The sequence below is a fragment of the Euprymna scolopes genome, chromosome 19 (assembly GCF_053919585.1).
Source record: "Euprymna scolopes isolate OS-2025 chromosome 19, ASM5391958v1, whole genome shotgun sequence".
Lineage (NCBI taxonomy): Eukaryota > Metazoa > Mollusca > Cephalopoda > Sepiida > Sepiolidae > Euprymna > Euprymna scolopes.
Genome location: NC_136500.1, coordinates 63,288,216 through 63,310,151, shown reverse-complemented (window position 1 = coordinate 63,310,151; position 21,936 = coordinate 63,288,216). Strand labels below are relative to the sequence as shown.

The 21,936-nt window shown below is 32.4% G+C and overlaps 1 long non-coding RNA gene across 1 annotated transcript in view; it reads right to left on the bottom strand.

Moving 5' to 3' along the window:
- LOC145303660 (uncharacterized) overlaps positions 1-21,936 on the bottom strand; it is a 454,290-nt gene that overhangs the window by 287,347 nt on the left and 145,007 nt on the right. The window lies entirely within an intron of this gene.

Here is a 21,936-nt window from a genome sequence, read left to right as displayed (position 1 = left end):
TGTCACATTAACATGTATTGAGCGAGTTTTTAACAGTGTTTTATCCGGGTTTTTTATTTATAACATCTTTGCCCACACTCACCATGTTAAAGACAACTTTTTCGAATCTATGTGTACAGTAATACAAACCCCCTTCGGAGGTTGGAATGCCCCCCCACCTAAAATGTACTTGGAAAAATACAAACCCATAGTGAGAAAACACGGAACATTATGGAGTTTTTTGGGGGGGAGAATTAGCGATTTTGGAAAATTTCAGACGATTAGTTAAAAATCTAGCGATTATTTCCCTTTCGTTATAAACTTTTTTTTTTTAATTTCTTTGTTTAATAAATATTTTGTGGGGTTTGTATTACTCTACACATAGATTCCAAAAAGTTGTCCAAAAAGAAATATATAACAAATAAATGTTATCAAAGGCAAGATAAGTTACATTTCTACTAAACTGGATATATTTTTCGTGTTTTTATTCAATGTAACATGTTTATTCAGCTCGAAAACCATACAGTGTTTACCGATGTATTGGAACATTCAAGATGGCGTCTGATTCTCTCTTTTACACGGTAAGTGTGGGAAAAGATGTTATAAATAAAAAAACCGGATAAAACACTGTTAAAAACTCGCTCAATATATGTTACCGTGACATAGGTTGACATATATTCGGCGGGTTTTTAATAGTATTTTGTATAGTTTTTTATTTATAACACCTTTCTCCATACTTACGGTGTTAAAGAGCGTGTGAGACGCCATCTTGAATTTTCGAATACATCGGTAAACACTGTATGGGTTTTCGAGCTGAATAAATATGTTACATTGAATAAAAACACGAAAAATATATCCAGTTTGGCAGAAAAGTAACTTATCTTGGCTTTGATAACATTTATTTGTTATATATTTGTTTTTTTTTGACAACTTTTTCGAATCTATGTGTACAGTAATACAAACACCCATTTTGTGTTTTATATACATAAAGTACAATTGTTGAATGTTACTGTTTTGATTATATTCGTTGGGGGGGGGACAATTATAAAATTAAGAAAGATTAAAATGAAGCGAAATTTAAGTTTCCGTTCCATTTTTACAACAACCGTAAAACAGTGTATACTCAGCAAGTTTTATCGTAATTTATAAGCATATTGAAACACTAAATAAACATTTTATTTATTTTTTTGCATAATTAATGATGGAAGTATTTTTCTGTTTATTTTCTTAACATCTGTTAAAAAAAATAAATAATTTGTACATTCTCTTGAAAAAAAGAATCAAACTTTTCTCTACTTTCACATGTGTTCCATTTTAACAAACTGAGTCACAGTAACGCGTGGCCGGGTACAGCTAGTATATATATATATATATATATATATATATATATATATATATATATATATATATATATATATATATATATATATATATATACAGGGTCGTCAAAAAGTCAGGTAACATTTTAAAGAAAAACGATATTAGCAATACACGTATATTTAAGTACCATACATTGAAATATAAAATGAAACAAACAGGAAATATGTTTATTTTGTTAATTGTCGTCCATTTCTCTCTATCAATCGCTGGAAGCAATTAACCACTGATTGTGTAACACGTGTAATCATGTCAGCTGATATCCGCGCAATCTCCTCTTCAATAAATAACTTTAAAGATGCTATTGTATCAGGCTTCTTGCCATAAACGCTATCCTTTACATAGCCCCAAAGCTAGAAATCAGGAGGGGTAAGATCCGGAGATCTGGCTGGCCATTCAACTGGGCCACGGCGACCAATCCATCGTTGTGGAAAAATTTCATCCAAGAAATAATATTAAACGAATAGAGATTATAATGGATCATATTGTTTTTTCTACCTTTAACATGTTACCTGACTTTTTGACCACCCTGTATATATATATATATATATATATATATATATATATATATATATATATATATATATATAGTAATGAACTCAAAAGGATGTAGTATTTACCTTATATACGCATATATCACTTTTTCTAATAAAGGTGTTGATGAAAGTTGACATCCTGTTTTTTTTTTTTTCTTTTTGCTTTTCAATCCCATTTGACTGGAGATCAATGCTCTTTGGGTTACTGCATTGTCAAAAAAAAAACAACAACAAACAAAAAAAAAACAATTTCCATTATTTCGACGGCTTTGGGAACTTTTCAACCGGACTATATGCATCATTGCACTGGACCTTATTTTGGGCTCTATTCTCTCTAAAGAACTATTTTCGCCTTTCTGATTTCCTTGAGAAAATTGTCATGCTAGCTGAAATATTATGCGCGGTTTGTTTTCATATATTTTTTATATATCGAACATTTTTTCACTTGTTTTTCTTGCGGTTTCACTTAATGCACAACTAGCAAATTCTAATATAATTTTCTGATTTCTTTCTGTCCTCTGATGAGAAGAATAGCAAGAATAGCATTCTTCTAAACTCTGCGTAATAAGGACTTTGTAAATTATTTTTTGGAGTATTCAGTCGAACATTTTGATTGTAAAGTTCAATTTATAGTTTTAATTTTCTTTCTCATATATATATATATATATATATATATATATATATATATATATATATATATATATATATATATAATGAAACATATAGAAAAAATACTGCACCAAAATAAATGAATAATGAAAAAGAGAAAATATTTATATATTTATCTACGTTTTCGTCTATATTTCAAAACTTCCTCGGGATGATTGATTTGAAGAAATAAAATATTCTATGATATAAACGCATTACATATTTTGATTTATTCGAGAAAAGAACAAACGTATCTTTTTCACATTGCAAACGCTCAAAATATTTTCAAATATTTTATTGTTATGTAATTCTTCAAAATCCTCTCTTTCGTTTTCCTGTTTCCCACCTAACTACAACCTGGATGTCTTCAAGTCCAACATAAATAAGTTCCTGATGAACCGCCCCCTTAAGTAAGACACTTTATCAAATCTCCATTACTAGTGATTACTACTATATTATCTTATTGATTACTGTACACGCAATAACCCTTATCCCCGAGTAGCCTCCGGGCCTTGATAAGTGGTGACTTCCTTGTAAAAAAAAAAAAAAACAATGTTGCTGAGGAAATCTTGAAAGAAAGACAAAACGTTGAGGAATATATGAATAATTTTGGTCCGTCCATTTTTCACTTCATACTGTCTCTTTATCTCTCTCCCTCTCTCTTTCATATATATATATATATATATATATATATATATATATATATATATATATATATACGTTCCTTCAGTCTTTGACAGACTATGGATACCAACGTAGGGGTGCCTGTGTGTGAAATGTTTGTGGCAGGAGGTTCGCAATCTCCAACCATGTATCTCCTGGGTCGACATTGTTAAATACCAGTGGCAAGTGAAGTATATGTTCAGAACGACTGGAAACAAATGCCCAGATAAGCAGAGAGCACATACAGCGCCAAAAATACCCAAATAGTCACCCACCTGGTGCTGATTAAGCTCAACGTTGCTTAACTTCGATGATCTAACGAGAACTGTTTTTTCAACGCGACTATGTCGTGTATATATATATATATATATATATATATATATATATATATATATATATATGCGTGTGTGTGTGTGTGTGTGTATGTCATTCATTCAAATACGAATATATGGTTACATGACAGTTTAAGTTATCTAGAACAGCTTAAAATTTTCCCCGCTTACTCATTTTCCGACCAAATTTCTAGCAATTATTACAGTTTAAAGATCACCCTCTCAGCTATATTGTGAAAAAAAAAAAAGAAAAAAAAAAGCAGAGCAATCTATAGACCTCGGATATTTACATCAGAGTTTCCCTTTCTCTCAGATGCACGTCTTAACGAAGGCTGATGTCGCATCTCTTCTAGTGAATTAAACGCATCTCCAGATACCATATTGGAATTATCTATGTCCCGGCACGAGAACTTTTAAATTATAAAATGTTAGGACTTGTCTTTTTCTATTCACAACGTTTCGGCCAACTATTCTTCTGGCCTTCGTCAGATTCGAGGTTCCTATCCGTCGCGGTTACCACCTGACGAAGGCCAGAGGAATAGTTGGCAAAGACCCTAATGTTTTGATGTGATGTTTTGAATATTATAAACTAGTTATGACCAAAGTTTCATTTCATTTAGACAAACCACTAAGAAACGGGGACTAATTAGAGTTGGGCCCGTTTTCTTTGGGGGGGGGAGTCACCCTGTATGTATGTAATAATAATTTTTTATAAGGAGTTACCGCTTCTTTTGTCCAAGAAGCCACATGATGACAAGGTTTAATGGGTGAATAGAAAGATGACTGGTAATGGTTGAAAATTGCGTAGAAGTTTATTATTTAAGACGATGTCCGAACAAGGAAACAGTGTCGTGTTCCAAAGACGAAAAATTCTAAAAGCAAAGCTTTGTTCATAGAATTTTCGTAAAGCTTCAAGCACAGATAAAGACTAAGGGAAATTGTTGACAGTGATTGTAACTAGGAAAGTGTGTGTGTAAACATTTTACAGTGGAAGATCATAGATGTTAGCTCGGTCGAGTACGTGCCACTAAAATAATGAAAGCTCAGATATTAACTCGATACGCCTCTTCTGTGGGAAAGAGATAGCAAAGATGAGAAGAGGGCACTGCGTACTAGATGTATAAGACGGTTGTGAACCAAACACTAAACGATGTATTCAGCAACACTTCCCAATAAAAGTGGTGTAAGTGTCTAAAAACGTATGTTTATTTACACACTTATATTTGTGGTCATTCAGTGTATTCAAAGGTTGCTTTTGCTATGAATTGAACTCTGTTAAGCAGTTTTAGGAAAGATAATATTGATTCCTTGTTAGTGTTTGATTCCTTGGTAATGTTTGATTCTATTCTGATTAGTTTTGTTTTGTAAAACGTTATAACTTGTTTTGTAGAACGTTATAACGTGATAAAACGTTGATTAATTTCGTTATTGAGTTTAGTATTGATCTCATAATTTTATTTAGATTCATCAACTTTTATAGAAAATTTATTAGATTAGTTTAACATTTTTATATGTTCTTGTTTTTTTTTTAAATCTTTTATATATTATTGTTTATTCGTCTAAAGTATTGATTATATTTATATGTTTATTTTACTCTTCTGGTAATATGTTCTTCAAATGTGCTTTTCTCACTTTTAGTTAAATCCAAAGTTATTAATTTTATAATAATAATAATAATAATAATAATAATAATAATAATAATAATAATAATAATAGTAAGAAGAAGAAGAAGAAGAATAGTAACTAAATTTATAGATAATGACAGCTCGAATTGGTTGGTCAGAGGTGATTTTAAATGATATACTGCGAGCACTAACAAGCAACTTGTGCTAGTTCCATCAAACACTGCATCGACAAAAGTATAGAATCACAGATGTGCAAAATATGCAATGAAAGGAAAGAAACATTAGCGTATCTTATATCCGAATGCCCTATGCTAGCTCAACATTAATATAAAAATTGAAGACACAATAAAGTCTCTTAGGTTCTACACTGGAATATTTGCAAGCTATATAAATAAACCCACAATGAGAAATGCTATAAGCATAAACTAGACATGGCCATGCCAAACCTCTTTGAGGCATACACGTACAAACTGATGAGGTCATTTAACATTCAAAAACCGAAATAATTTTTCTAAACAAAAAAAAAACAAAAAAACAAAAACAAGAAGACAATTTGATCAATCATTGACATAGCCTGCCCTTTTGATACCAGATTGGCAGAGAAGAGCATAAAAAATATCAGGATCTAACAGGAATTAGACTATGAAAATGTAAAGAAATCAAGGTTATTCCCATTATGATTAGAACGCTTGGAACCATAGCAAAAAGGCGCCATAAATTGACTTGAACAGATTGACGAGTCAATTACTTCTTCAATTTTGCTAAAGGTTTGTCTGTTAGGAATGGCGAAAAGGTTAAGATATAGCTCGAATGTTTAAAGTAAAAAAGGTTGACCTGATAATCAAGGAAAAATCCAACTGATACATCCAAAAGTTTAGACGACTAAATAATAATAATAATAATAATAATAATAATAATAATAATAATAATGAATAAACTACAACTGAAAAAGAACATAATAAAACACCATATGCCGCCAAGGAATCTGAAACTAGGATAAATTTTATAAGTTGCCTCCTCGAAAAAACAAGCTCTAGCCTCAGTTAAAACCACACAAAATAGGGTGAAGGCAAAAAAAAATGGTCTGATTCAAAGAAGGTGGGCTCTCTTTACCATGCTAGAAAACTACACACACACCTGACAGTATCTATGCATGTAGTATTGTTGACAAGTTTAGTCTCACTCGTAGACAGCGTCTAAAAAGAGTTTTACACAAAACCATCAATAAAACTACAACCCCATCATGTTGCATTCCTGTATCTGTTTTGCGTGCTCTTTAATGGAATGTGCTCTGACCAACTTGTAGCACTTGTATCCCTTCGATGTAAACACACTTCGACTCATCTGAAAAGCATCAAAATGCTCCCTTCTACATCAGATGCCGAACACTCTTTTACTGTAATAGTTTCTTCATTCGAACTACTAGATTTTGGGATTCCTATCCTCTCTTCTGTTTGCCTTGCTATACTACGCTTTTGAAATTAATATCTAATGCGATTAGACATCTCACCGCTCATCTCCCTACATATTATCCCTGTAAACATGGTTCCAAATAATATTCTTTTACGGTCAAGTGGCAATATGCCACATTTGGTATGAATAAAAATAAAATAAAGTAAGAACAGTCTATCACTTTTGTGGGTTTCTCTTGTGTAGTGTCTTGCTTTTAGGTTAATGTGCACAGACACAGATATTAAAATACAGATCGTAGAATAAGAAACATGAATCAGAAGTATGCTCACAAATCAAATGAAATAAGAATCTCTAATTATCATCGATGACCAATTGCAGATTGCCTTCGTCCGTGCAGGTTGCGTATTTCAATTCGATTTATGTCATTTCAAACATTTATTGGGCAATTGAACGTAATCGATTATTGTACTTCAGACTATTAACTTCCAGCGATGACTCTAAGTCGCGTCGTCATTCGATCTTTGATAAAATAATATGGTGAGCACTTATTTAACTCATAAAGAACGATTTTATGAATTACTACAGAAAAAGATATGAAGTTATAGGAAATTGTAATGGTTTTTCTAGGGCGACTACTTCTGAGATTTAAGTAATAGTTTAAATGAAAATAGAGATTAATTGACTCTCTCCCTCTCTCTGTCTCTTTTTCTCTGTCTGTCTTTCTATCTATTTATATATCTATCTATCTGTTTATTTATTTCTCTCTCTCAATCTCTCTCTCTCTCTATATATATATATATATATATATTTATATATATATATATATATATATATATATATAATTTTTATGTAGTTTTAAAGGTTAAAATACTTCCAAAACTTTATACGTCTGAAAGCCTTCTAAGATAAGATTTGTATCGGAATGCTTCCGATAAATATCGATAATCGATAATCGATAATCGAACAAAATCCGATTAAAGAAGGAACAATCCAATTTTGACCCAAATTAAACACGCTTATACAACCCAAAGTCATAAGTGCATTTGAAAAATATTATCACCGCACAAGCAGAAGGGTACGCGGTATAAAATCAATAGTATGTTTTTTGATAAGGAAGGGACGCGTTTAGAGTATAATAGACCCATGGTACTTGATTTTTTCATTTATGTAAAATGATTTTAGTAAAATAAAAAATAGGTTCTCTATAGTGCAAGTACATTACAAGGTATTGTGAATTAGATCACTGCAGAGAGGCTTGTAAATCTTCCGGTGTACATTTTCAAGCACAAACAAAACAACACCACATATTTATTCTGTTGATTGTTGTTATAAGTTGTCTGACATACAACTGCTCCCCCGATGTTTTATTTATTGTCCATGCAGTTAAGAGAAAGACGACATTAAAATAATAGACAATCCTTCACTTGGAGACAGTTTTCTTAGCATATACATTTCCTTCCATAACAAGGTTATTTAGGAATGTCTTCTTTCGCTGCCGTGTTATCCTGATAAATACAAAAACAATTTGATAACATCCACTTAAATAGAGTACACCACGTTGACAGAAGTAAAACGCTGCGATATTATCTCATTATGGTATCCTTCACGTATTTCCCTGATTAATTAACGCTTAATGTAGCGCTTACATTGGCAACGCGGTGAGACAGAATGCGAAGTTTACGATATTTAAAGTTTTTTTAAAATAAATTTCATTCATAGAGTATATGCCCCTTCAGTTTTTGACAGGCTATGGATACCCCAGGACGGGGTGTCTGCGCGTGAAATTTTTTTGGCAAGAAGGGCGCAGTTTCCAACCACACCTCTCCTGAGTCGACATTGTTAAATACCTGCGGCAATGTAAGTGTATGTACAGACGATTGGAAACGAATTCCGAAATAAACGAAGAGCACATACAGCGCCTAGTGTTCCCAAATGGTCACCCATCTGGTTGTAACTAGGCTCAACGTTGCTTAACTTCGGTGAACGGACGAGAAGCGGCGTGTCAACGCGATTATGCAGTTTTTTTAACATGAGACTTTCGGTTGGGGACTTGACTCTTACTGGGTGTTTTTTTAGAGTCAACTCACTTTTAAAAAATGTGCTGATGTCATATGGACTGCATATTTTTAAAATGTTTTCGAACAAGCCCGTTATGTATAGCGTGCGAACTGTGGCAAGTTTTCGGGTATTTTCCTTTGGTGCTAGCGTCATGTTTTTTGGAGCCGATGTCTCATCTAATCTTAATATTATACCATCCGTAAATTACATTAAAATGGTTTATTATCTTTTCCTTTGCCATGTTTACTTTTAGAATGGCGTGACATTTGATTGACTTCAGATACAACGTCATGTTAAATCCGTTCTGTCCAACTGCCAGGATAATTGGGATGTCGAATTTGGGCTTAGTCCTTTACATCTATTTTTTCTTGTTCTTTTTGTTAATTCGTTGAACCTAATTTCGACGGCCGGTCTACAATAACCGCATTGTTGGCAGGTAAACAATTTTAAAACGTGCGCTACAGAAATACAAGTCAACAATTAATTACATTTGGTTTTATATATATATATATATATATATATATATATATATATATATATATATATATATATATATAACTACTTCATTTATTCGCATAAATTTAATATATGAAAGTATAGATTTATGCGTAAACTTTAAGTATTTACTTCAAAAGTGCTCAATACGTAGGTAGAGCTAGTTAGTAATTTATAAAATATATATGGCGATTAAGCTACACTGAATATTCTGCGTTTCATCCAACTATAGGATTCGTCAGGCTTATGCGCATAAGCCTGACGAATCCTATAGTTGGATTAAACGCAGAATATTCAGTGTAGCTTAATCGCCATATATATTTTATAAATTACTATATATATATATATATATATATATATATATATAGATAGATAGATACACACACACACACACACACACATATATATATATATATATATATTAAATTGTGATTCAATGAATTTCAAAAAACCCTTATTGAAATGAAGTGGTTGAGTTTCATATCAAAGATTTTTATTATTCTAAGCAAGGCAAAGAATACTTTAGTATATTAATCTCCTTAACCTATAAGGTTTCTATGTCTACCATCTCATCAGAGGAGAGAATATATTAGCAAATATTTATAAAGGTATTTACCCTATTTGCTAAAGTCGGTGAGACATGGAAAGTCAAAGTCAACATAATTAAATTATCTTTAAATTATCAGAAGTCTTGTAGCAAGATTATTTGCAGAAAAGGATATGAAAATTGTAGATCCAGATTGCTTGGTAAAATCCATGTTATGCGTTCTTTACATCCGTTTGGTAATAAGGTCCAAGTTATATATTGGGTAAATCGCATAGCTGTGTAGATGTCTGAATCGGGCAAGTGCTTGTATAAATTTGTTTGTGGGTCCAGCGAAAATAATTCAAAGTCTGGTGGAATCCTTATCGTTAGAAGTCTAAATTTTTATTAGCGGAGCGAGGTGTTAGTTGTAGGGAGAGTAGGTAGTGGTGAATGGTAGGAAATGGAGTGAAACACATATATATACAGCAGAATAGATATCTATTTAAATAAAGTTCAAAGACTCATAAAAAAGTTTTACCGTTCGCTTAATTGAGGTCGGGTTGTGTATGGCTATAGAGACTGGGTAAGGTAAGGAAAGGGGGAACGAGAAGGAAATAGAGATAAGAATAAAAATAACATATAAGAATAAAAAATAAAAATAAGAATAAAAATAAGAATATAAGATATATATATATATATATATATATATATATATATATATATATATATATATATATATATTTATATATTAACCTGACGAAATCCTAGCGTGGATGAAACGTGGAATATTCTGTGTAGCTTAATTGCCATATATATTTTTAGAACTTACTACTATATATATATATATATATATATATATATATATATATATATATATATTGGAATGTTCAGTCGAACAATAAATTTTGATTGTAAAGTTCAACTTACAGTTTTAAATTTCTTTCTCTCTTATATATATATATATATATATATATATATATATATATATATATATATATAGCAAAAATGGTAATTAGTAAAAACCTGAAGAGAGTGCTCAATACTATTGCAGAACAAATATGTGTTTTATTTTTTATTACCGTTTTATCTGTTTTAACCGTTTTAACCGAAACATGTGTAACTAAACAGATAAAACGGTAATAAAAATAAAAATATATACACGTTTTATTTTTATTACCGTTTTATCTGTTTAGTATATATATATATATATATATATATATATATATATATATATATATATATATATAATGCTAGCAGCATTCGTTAATTAGTGTTGCTCGGCGGAAGTATGCCCCCCCCTAGAAAAATTAAGGTAGGGATGTTCTTGTTGTTGTTGCTCAACCACCAACCTCCTTATGTTAAAACGGCTCTCTAAATAGGCACGCCAACCGTCTCATGTTAAGAACTGCTTTCGGAATAGTCACCCGTAACATCCTCATGCTAGGAACGGCTTTCAGAATAGAAACCCCATTTTTAGTAGCTATCAAAATTTTTGCCACAAATTTAACCTTGATAATCGCTGTCGGGATCCCATGCACTAATACCAAAAACCCACATAAAAATTTGGGGATGGGAGTATCAGTCGGATATAATTTGATTTATTCTTTGCCCCTGCTCACTTATCTGGCGGCCAGTGATTTAAAGTGCATAATACAGGGCTTTATATCGAGAAAACTACTCGTATCCACCAAATACAAATGAGATACTCTTAATCAGCATAGTGGAAAATCTTGAAAATTGTCATTTTATAGAAAAGTGTGTAAGTTGATCGAACGTAAAAATTTATTAAAAAAAAAACAATTGGTCTATAATCAAACATCCTACCTCTCGTAAAAAATAAAGTACGGTTGTTATTGCTGTTGTCCAAACCCAACATCCCTATGTTAAGGACGGCTTTCGGAATGGTTACACGCAACATTTTCATGTAAAGAACTGTTTTTAGAATAGATACATCATCTTGTGATTTGGCGGGAGAGTTCAAAATATCCACTCCAAATTTTACTTTGATAATCGCTGTCAGGATCCCCACGTACAAATACTATGAACAAAAGCTAAGAAAACTTATCATTATAAAGAGAAATATGTCTATAATTGGTCTATTATCAAACACTATCATAAAATATTGGGTCCTCAACTTCGTTCTAAGAGGTTAATGCCTAAAAAGAAAACAAAACAATATACTCGTAAATATTAATGTTATGTTTAAGAGCTTTTTGGGGTGGGTGGGTTTGGAATATCTGCGCGATGTTAATGTGTGCATAGTTATAGAAAATAATATACATAAGAAAAAAAAATATATATAAAGGAAACGGCCCGTTTTAAAGCAAAAGAAAAGATAAAAATAGAATCCGAAATTGAAAAAACAAAACAAAAAAAACAAAACAATGCTATTCGTAAATGTTATGGTTTTTGTTTCAAAGATTGTTTTTCTTTTGTAGTGAAGTAGTTGTGTGGTGATAATGTGTGAGGATATCAGTACGTAAATCTCTGATTATGAGCGATTAATATTTTTGTATTTGGTTTAATATTTATAAAACGATTGCTTCATGTGGAGAGTCACCATATTTGTAAAGGTCAGACGCTTTTGCTTTTGTAATAAAGCGTATAATCCAGAATAATCGATTTTTCAGCTCTCAATGAGAATTGCCGGAATTTTTGAAATGAGAGAAATTATTATTTTCGAATCGGGAAATGGGAAGAAAATTGTATGTCTATGAGTGTATGATCCAGTTACGAAGGGTGCCAGGACAATATCGTTATAATTTGTATATTTCCTACCGACGATGATTGGGGGCGGTGTGAGGACTTGTTATTTAAGAGGAGGAACTACTTCGACTAAAGATGTTGCGATTGTGATAATGTTGCTCATAGGATCAAATGCAGAATTTTATTATCACGACTAAATGTATCTTAAATGTCGTTCTAAAGTTACATAAGATAGTGACTAATATTCTAGACATAATAAATTTATATGCAGCACATGTTGTTGCTATACTACGGTATTTTGGTCCAGGGGAAATTTCTGCCATCAAAATATTTTATAGGAAATATCAATACTTTTTGCTTGACTGTAATATAAGTCACCTATTAATTATCATTATTTATACACACACACACACATATATATAATTTATTAATACTTTTAGATTGACAATAAGCTGTGATGAAAGAAAAAGATACAATTACGATGAACAAGTTCAACTTGATAATTAATAATGAATGATTAAAAATATTATACACAGGGACATCTGAAGATTAATGTCAAACGCAGATCAATCAATATACCTCATGAAATATGAAGAAACCTGCAATTTACGTTGTATTTAGCGTATGTTAGCAGGAAGACGGCGTTGCTAGAGATATATTGCGTAATCCTATTATTTTGTTCGCCTGGTTTACGTGGAGGCGATGAGGCGGTTTAATTACCACGAATGCCTTTAATTGATAGGATCTAAAATTGCATTGAATATCGCTGGATGCGTGTGAAAATTATTGCAGCTGTTTCATGTCGACGAGTTTAAACACTTAAGCGTAAAATACACGAGGAATAGTAAGTGTCATGAAAATAATAATTTAGAGAAAGACACCAACAAATACAAGCTTGATATCGCAACGATCACACATTTCGACCAGTCAATAAGATGGCGGCAAAGAATCAAACAACATGACTTCAAGTTATTGAAAAGGGTTTCTCACACACAGTATTCATCAAAAGCTATGGTGAAACTACAGACCAGACAATTGCTAGACTGGAACATGCAACTGGCGATGAGAAGGTTTGGGCAAATTCAATTGAGAACATCATGGGTGCCATCTCTGAAAATGTGGAGAGGATATGACCTTTTACTTAATGATGGAAACAACATTTATTGATCAATGTTAGTGCTGTAACATTTGTGGTACTATCATGCTTTCACACGTGTTAAAAAGTAAAAAAAAAGTAGGAAATATGATAAAAAGCGGAATAAGGTGTAGAAAGTTGTTCACCAAGGAGCACAAAAGAAATCTAAAATACGATTATTAATCAATGTGTTGCAATAACGGGAACAAAAAGATTAATCAATATGTTTAGAGTTTTAGGCGTGGCAATGAGTTTTGCGACAGTTTACATACAGTCTTATGTGTGTTACAGTTGAGAACAGTATCCAGTTGCGGGCAGTAAAGGACAGTTTATGATACTTACGGATAGTTCACAGAGAATCTTAAGTTTCTTATAGTTGAGAACAGTGTCTAGTTGAAGATAGTTTACGGCAGTTTGCGACAGTTTATGACAGTTACGTACGGTTTACGGACAGTCTCAGATTATTGACAATTGAGAACAGTGCCCAGCTGAGGACAGTTACAGACAATTTATGAGCAATCTTATGTTAGTGAAAGTTGAGAACAGTGCCGCGTTAAGGACAGTTACAGAGAGTTTACAAACAGTCTTAGGTTGTGACAGTTAAGAACAATGTACCGTTGAGGACAGTTATGGATAATTTGCGGAAAGTCTTAGGTTTGTGACAGTTAAGACTAGTGTACAGTTGAAGAGAGTTACAGACAGTTTACAGGCATTCTTAGGTTTATGACAGTTGAGAACAGTGTTCAGTTGAGGACAGTTGGGAACAGTTTACGACAGTTACGGACGGTTTACGGGCAGTCTTAGATTATTGACAGTTGAGAACAGTGTTCAGTTGAGGACAGTTACAGACAGTTATGGACTGTCTTAGGTGTGTGACAGTTGAGAACTATGTCCAGTTGAAGACAGTTACGAACAATTTACGGTCAGTCTTAGGTTTGTGACAGTTAAAAACAGTGTTAAGTTGAGGAGAGTTACGGACAGTTTGTGAATGGGCATTCTTAGGTTTATGACAGATGAGAACGGTTTCTGATTGAGGACAGTTGCCAGTTTGACAGATCAAGATTAGCTGACGGCAACTGACGAATGGGGACACTAGCGTGTAGCTGATCGATGTTGTAACATTCAAACACAGAGTGCAAGTGACATTTGTAGAATGTGTTGAACCGGCGTGCCTTTGTAACTGTCCTTTGTGAAGATCCCGGAAACGATGTAAGTGGTGGCGGGGGAATGAGGAATAAATTAGAGAGAAAAGATTTTACTACTTTCATTGATTTTAATCGATTTTGACAGTGAACTCTCAGCTGAAAAAATATAGGAATCTACGGTTATCGAGGAAGTGGAGAGGTAATATGCATATAACACACCTCAGATAATGTGCTGCAGTTTGTGCATATTACATTTGCATGAAATGTCTTGATTTTTAACCCTATTAAGGTCAAAATCATCGGGGGGGGGGAAATGAGTTCATTTTATATATATATAGGGATTTAGTTTCTTGTTAGTTATCAAGCACTATTATATATATATATATATATATATATATATATAAAGAGAGAGAGCGATAAAATGATAGATATATAAATAGAGATAGAAAGAGAGAAAGAGAGAGAAAAGAGTGAGAGAGAAAAAGTAATAAATGGAATTATAAAAAATCAAAGTTACATATTTTACAAGTTATTATAAGCAAATGGTTAAACAAAGAATATAATATGAGAGGGTCATTTAGTCAATGCCTTTACAAAGAAAAAAAATTCTTATTCTTAGATAGAAACAACAAATAATAGTAAAAAAATAATTATCATGAATATAAATTTGAAAACATCACACAAGTAAATAATAACACATTTCTGAAAATTTGACAATTTTATGCAATGCTTCTTGATGTTATGACTCGCTTAACACACTTTCTTTAAAATGAATAATTTATTTAAATATTTTAGATTCATACGAAACGTATCCGTGACTCGTAGTATCTTATTAAAAAAATCATAAAATGTGACCTATCTTGTATGAGTAAATGTTGCTTCTATAGTATCATTATTTTTAATAATGTTATCACCGTTATCGTTATATGTCATTTATATAAAATATGTTATATGGAAGCATTATTATCATTTATTATTTTATATGATTAAGAAAACTATTTAATGTACACCCACGTTTGTAGTGTGTATAGACGCAGGTATGTCGATTAGATGGTCACATTAAAAAATAAGAGTCACTCTTTCTCTAAATGCTTACAGATACGTTAAGAAATGATTTTTTTAATGGCTGAATAAGCATTAAATTCAGAGAGAATGAATAGAAACACAGAGATAGCTGAGGGAGTTCGGTGACTTTTCAATTGATTATAAATTTCTCTTGATATAGAATTTATTTAGAACATAAAGCAGTTTGGCCACTAATGTATATTTTCGCACGTATTTTGTGTTAGTAAAGTTGTATGTCCCGCAGCATAGATATATTTCTTTAAATTTTGATTGAAAAAACTGACGATTTAACTGAGTTCCATTTCAATAAAAATATGAGTATTAAGCGTTCATTGATCACCATTCCCCAGGTCCCCCTGTCAGTAAAATATATAAGAAAAACCTTATGGAAACAAACGCTGATTTATGCACTTTAGTATAAATAATAAATGATAAATAATAAATATCATGCAAATGTCTACGCATATTCATTATGATTTTTGAAAGAAAAGAAAACATATTCGTTATTTTTGTCCTTTTTTGAAATAAAATCGAACAATTTATTAAATATAGATTTCTCTTGTACTTGTAATTAGTTATCGATCTTGTTAGCACATGGTTTTCTTGTTAATATTTCATAAGCATCGATCTGAAAAAAGGTTTTTATAATTTGCATATGTAGATTTCATTACTATTTTTTTTACTTTGGCAGATTCAAAGACGTCGATTAAAAAAATATTTTAAAAAATAATCACCACTGTTTTTGTTTGTTTATTTTGACAAATTTGTTAATAATTAGATCATATCAATAATCGACATCGGAAAACTATCGTTTGAATCGCATAGTTCAATGATTTAGAGAACATGAGAAAATATGCCTGGCTCGAATTATTCGAACTACTATTCACATCTTTGCTATTATTTTCATAATGTTTCGCCTGATGTAATCTTAGACCTTCGACAGGTGCATCCTGTCAAACTTCGGAAACTTTTCAGGATATGTAATTGCCAAAGTTCTTCAGATGCGTCTCTCGAATCTTTGTAGCAATCTCGTGTATCTGTGCGCAGTTTGGAATGGAACCGTTTATTGAATTCACAGGGGTTACTTTACGTTTGTAACGTCAGCTATAATCAAGAATAAGTTTTTAAAAAAATCATAATTGTATGCATAGTATCGTCTTAGCTGAGGATTGAAACTGCAAACGTCGGAAGATTATCACTTACGAAAGAAACAATATTGTATGAAAACTATCATGGGTACCTAGCGTTGCCTGGGTTGAGATGAAGTTCTGTTTGAAACACACCGGTATACTAATTATTTTCATCATAGGCAACGCGGATACTCCCACAACATAAATAAAAGAACGGATGAAAACATGTAAATATAATCGCTCAAAAAAGAAGTATGTGATACCCCGTCCACCAGATATTTCTGTAGAAGAGCTACAAAGAGAAGAAACTATTCTCCGGATATTGAGCACTGGAAAGTCCCCTCCCCCCAAAGAAAAGCTAATTAAAAATAAGTCATTACAACTTTTGTTTAAATACAAATAGCAGTGAATGCCCGTGCGATCGCAAAAAAAAAAAAAGATCTACCAAAATGTAATTCCAAAAAACAATTAAATGACAGTTTTCGTCATTTTATATTTCTTATGTAACCCGCCCCCCCCCCCGAAAAATTGAATTTGTCATATTTTGGGGTTCGTTCTGCTTATAAAATTGTTAGTAGGTGAAAGTAGAGAATGGTTTCATAAATATTAATTAAATTGATCGTTGTTTTATGTTTCAAATGTAATTTATATATCCCCTTCGCTAAAATGTTAATTTTTTTTTTATCAAAATGTCTTTTTTCATATTATTTATAAAGACTGCTTAAACATATTAGGCCACAAAAAACCACAAAAATTTGGGGCAGATAAGTAGTTTTCATGATAGAAAGAAATTACTTTTTCAGAAAGTGGGGGATCACTTTCTTATATAAATTTTACTTAAAATGAGAACCCACTTTCTGGTCACCTAGTAATTTATTCATATCATAAAACAAATTTAACTGTGATATTCGTTTTCAGTACCCCCCCCCCCCGAAAATCGGCGCTTTTTTTTACTAAGAGATGCGTTCATTTTTCCATCTCATAATTTAGGACGCTAATTATGCTGTTAGTAAGTTTATAAAAGCATACTTTTGTTTTTCGTTCTTTTTTCATTATACAACTTGTATAGTTGTGAACAGGTGCCTCTGTAGTTTAACATTTCACAAAAATTCTGTTTACATTAGGAGGCGGTTAAGTAAACTACAGAAGCACCTGGTAAAAACTATAGAAATTCTATAATTGAATACCCACCTAAAAAAAAAAAAAAAAATGAAAAACAAATATATATTTTTGTCAACAGACCGCTCGTGTAAGCTTACTGACAGCATTATTTACGTCCTAAATTATGAAAAAATAAACGAATCTCTTAGTAAACAACAGCGCCGGTTTTACGTTGTGCTGAAAACGAATATCACAGTTAAATTTGTTTTATGATATGAAGAAATTATTAGGTGGTTAGAAAGTGGGTGCCAATTTTACGTTAAATGTATATAGGAACGTGATCCCCAACTTTTTGAAAAAGTAATTTTTAATATTATGAAAACTACTTATCTGCGTCAAATTTAAATGTGATATTCGTTTTCAGCACCATCGAAAACCATTACAAGTCGTCATTTTCAAGTTTGTTGAGGAGTTGGGAAAAAAAACTTTACATTGACCATTTTATGCTGGGTCATGTCGTAAAAATTGATCATTTTTAATTTAAGATATAAAATGAATTATAAAGAAAATCTGTTTCGCAGTCAATTAAACACACTTGCTATTGTATAATTATTATAATAAAGCCTGGGCAACACCGATTAGATTTTATAAACAAAAAAAGAGCAAGGGATGATGGATTTTGTTCTCATGTGTCTGACTAACTCTGTCATCGTGAGGATGCAAGTAGATTAGGACATTACTTTTATTTTTCTCTAACAAATAAAAAAGGTTACTTAAAAATTAAGAATAAGCGAAAAAAAAATTTCCTCCAAATTAAAAATAACAAGGCCGATAGCCATTAGTCGCGTGCTCTCGTGTAATAAATGAATGTGTGAATGTAGGATTGACATGAAATTTTTAAAGATAAACTAAAATAACCGAAAAATGGGCTGAAATAACTTAAATAAATAAAAAGTAAATGATTTAGAATGACTTTAATGAATTTAAGGATGAATTGAATGATATTAAGAATGACTTGAATGCTTAAAAAATAACTGGGATCCCCCCCCTAAACAATTTGAATGATCTGGAGAATGACTTAAATGGCTTTGAGACTGACTGGTTGTAAAGTGGGTTATCATTTTAGATAAAATTAATACAGGAAAGTGATCCCCCGGTTAATATCTCAAAGGTAAAAACATGATCTTGGCAAAAAGACCAAGAGAAAGGTATTTATTTCCTCCCGCACCGAGCAAATTAGGCACAAGGCCGATTTTTAATGTGAGGAGTGAATGGGAAATGGGGACTAGCTCCCCGGGGAGTAGGGGAGCTGGATAGTGACAATTGGTATGTAGGGTTGCCCCTACATTGACCAAGGTCTTATATGTGGGGTGACCCCCACATATGGTCTTTGCTTGCAGTATCTACAGGAACAGGCACTACACCTTGATCTTGGCCAAAAATCCAAGAAAAGGATATTTATTTGCTCACCCACCGAGCAAATAAGGCACAAGGCCAATTTTTAATGTGAGGAGTGAAGGGGGAATGGGGACCAACTCCCCGGGGAGTAGGGGAGCTGGATAGTGACAATTGGTATGAAGGGTTGGTATTTATTTGCTCCCACACCGAGCAAATTAGGCACAAGGCCGATTTTTAGAGTGAGAAGCGAAGGGTAAATGGGGACGAGCTCCCCGGGGAGGAGGAGAGCTGGATAGTGACAATTTGTATGAAGGGTTGGTATTTATTTGCTCCCGCACCGATCAAATTAGGCACAAGGCCGATTTTTAATGTGAGGAGTGAAGGGGAAATGGGGACCAACTCCCGGGGGAGTAGGGGAGTTGGATAGTGAAAATTGGTATGAAGGGTTGCCTCTACATTGACCAAGGTCTTATATGTGGAGATGGTATTTATTTGCTCCCCCACCGAGCAAATTAGGCACAAGGCCGATTTTTAATCTGAGGAGTAGGGGAGCTGGATAGTGACAATTGGTATGAAGGGTTACCCCTACATTGACCAAGGTCTTATACGTGGGGTAACCCCCACATATTGTCTTTGCTTGCAGTACACTTCGATCTTAGCCAAAAGGCCAAGAAAACTTAAAAAGCTAAGAAAAGCATCTATTAACAACAGACTTTTGATCTTAACCAAGAAGGCCAAGCACAAAAGTGTTACGGACAGACCGACCGACCAACAGACCGAAGGACTGACTTATAGAGTCGCTTGCACGCGACTAAAAATAATAATTCTGCTTAGAATAATATTTCGAAATGAAAACTAAAACAGGAAATATTTAATGACGTAATTTTTCAATCAAACTATCATAGTTATTTCCCCTTTTGGTTTTCTGTTTTTTTTTGGTTTGAAAATAAAACGGTTTCAGATTTCAGATATAATAAGTTAAATCAAATATAACTTTAAATTTAAATAAACTAAATAATGAAAAATGTTTTTATTAGTACAGTTAAAACAAAGCTATTATGTCGAGTAAGTAATGTCGTCGAGGTAATTATTTAAATAGATTTCATTTAATGTGATATGTTAATGACTCTAACTCAATAATGTTAAAGTGGTTTGAAGAATCCTATATATTGAAAGTACATATAGAATATAATGTCTCCGGTGACAGGAGTATCCTAACATGGGCATTAATATTTAATCACAGGAAGAGGCGTACACATACATATGGCCTTTATATTTCGTTGGTCATTGGTAGTTGTACACATACACGGGCGCTGCTACTTTATATAAATATAGATATACAAGGATGTAAAAAACTATATTTATTTTTAATCTCGAATCTCTTGAACCACTTCTGGTCTTTAAAACCAACGAAGATCCTTTGAAAAACTGTTGCGTTCATAATTCATAATTTCCAGCGAAATATCGGATATTATTCTAACAAATCCATCTGTTCAATAAGTAAGGAAAGTAAACATCATCAGCAGCATAAGGATGGAAAGCATTAACTAGATCTCTAATAAATGGATCTGAAGAGGGCTAAACCGATGAACGCGAAGAGGACTTGGGGAGGCTTATTACGATCCTAATTCTAGTCATTGGCACCGAGAAGTTAATGTTGACCGATTGTTACGCTAATGCAAATTTAATCGCAAAGGTTATTGAAAGAGGTGGAAAGTACTATAAATCTTGGGAGATTTATTGTTGCCCAGACTCCAGGGAACACCACCGGTTGTTGTCGATGAGAAATCTCTGATGATGACCTGTCTGAGTACTCCTAATGAATACAAATAATAATGATATGATAGTAATGACTATGAATAACACGACAGAATCTTCTCTTAGTTGCGAAAGTCGATTTTTAAATAATAGGTAAGCGATTGAAATAGAGATATCTGTTATATTCAGTAGATCAATTTGTGGAGTAAACATTCGTGCTTTGCTGTTGAAAAAAAATTGGTAACTATTAAGAGAGGTGGCCATATATACGATGAGTTGACCGAAAGTTTCGTCTCTGTGTTGCAAATATTGACGGTGTGCGACTCAAAAAAGGCAACCCACTCAAACACGTGCATCAGACGCAGAAATGCGTCATCGAATGCCTGGCAAAAAAAAGTGACTATGTACAAAGATAAATTCTGGAACACAAAAGGGTCGACCGTTTGAATTATGAGGCTCCTGCCTCAACCGGGTTATGACTTCGATTTTTTAAGTTCACAAATAGGAAGCATTACTTTTGCCACAAGCCTCGTACACCCCCCACACGCATATATAAATATATATAAATATACATAACTATACGTACATACATATAAATATATATATATATATATATAAATATACGTAAATATATATATATATATATACACATAAATATACGTATATATACATATATATATATACATTAATATATATATATATATATATATATATATATATATATATACATAGTTTTAATTGTTCAAAAGTCGGGATTAATGAATACAACGAGATTCTTAGATATTGCTCAATAATAAGAGCAAAATACTTTTTTTTATTTGAGGGTAAACAGTTACATATGGTCTC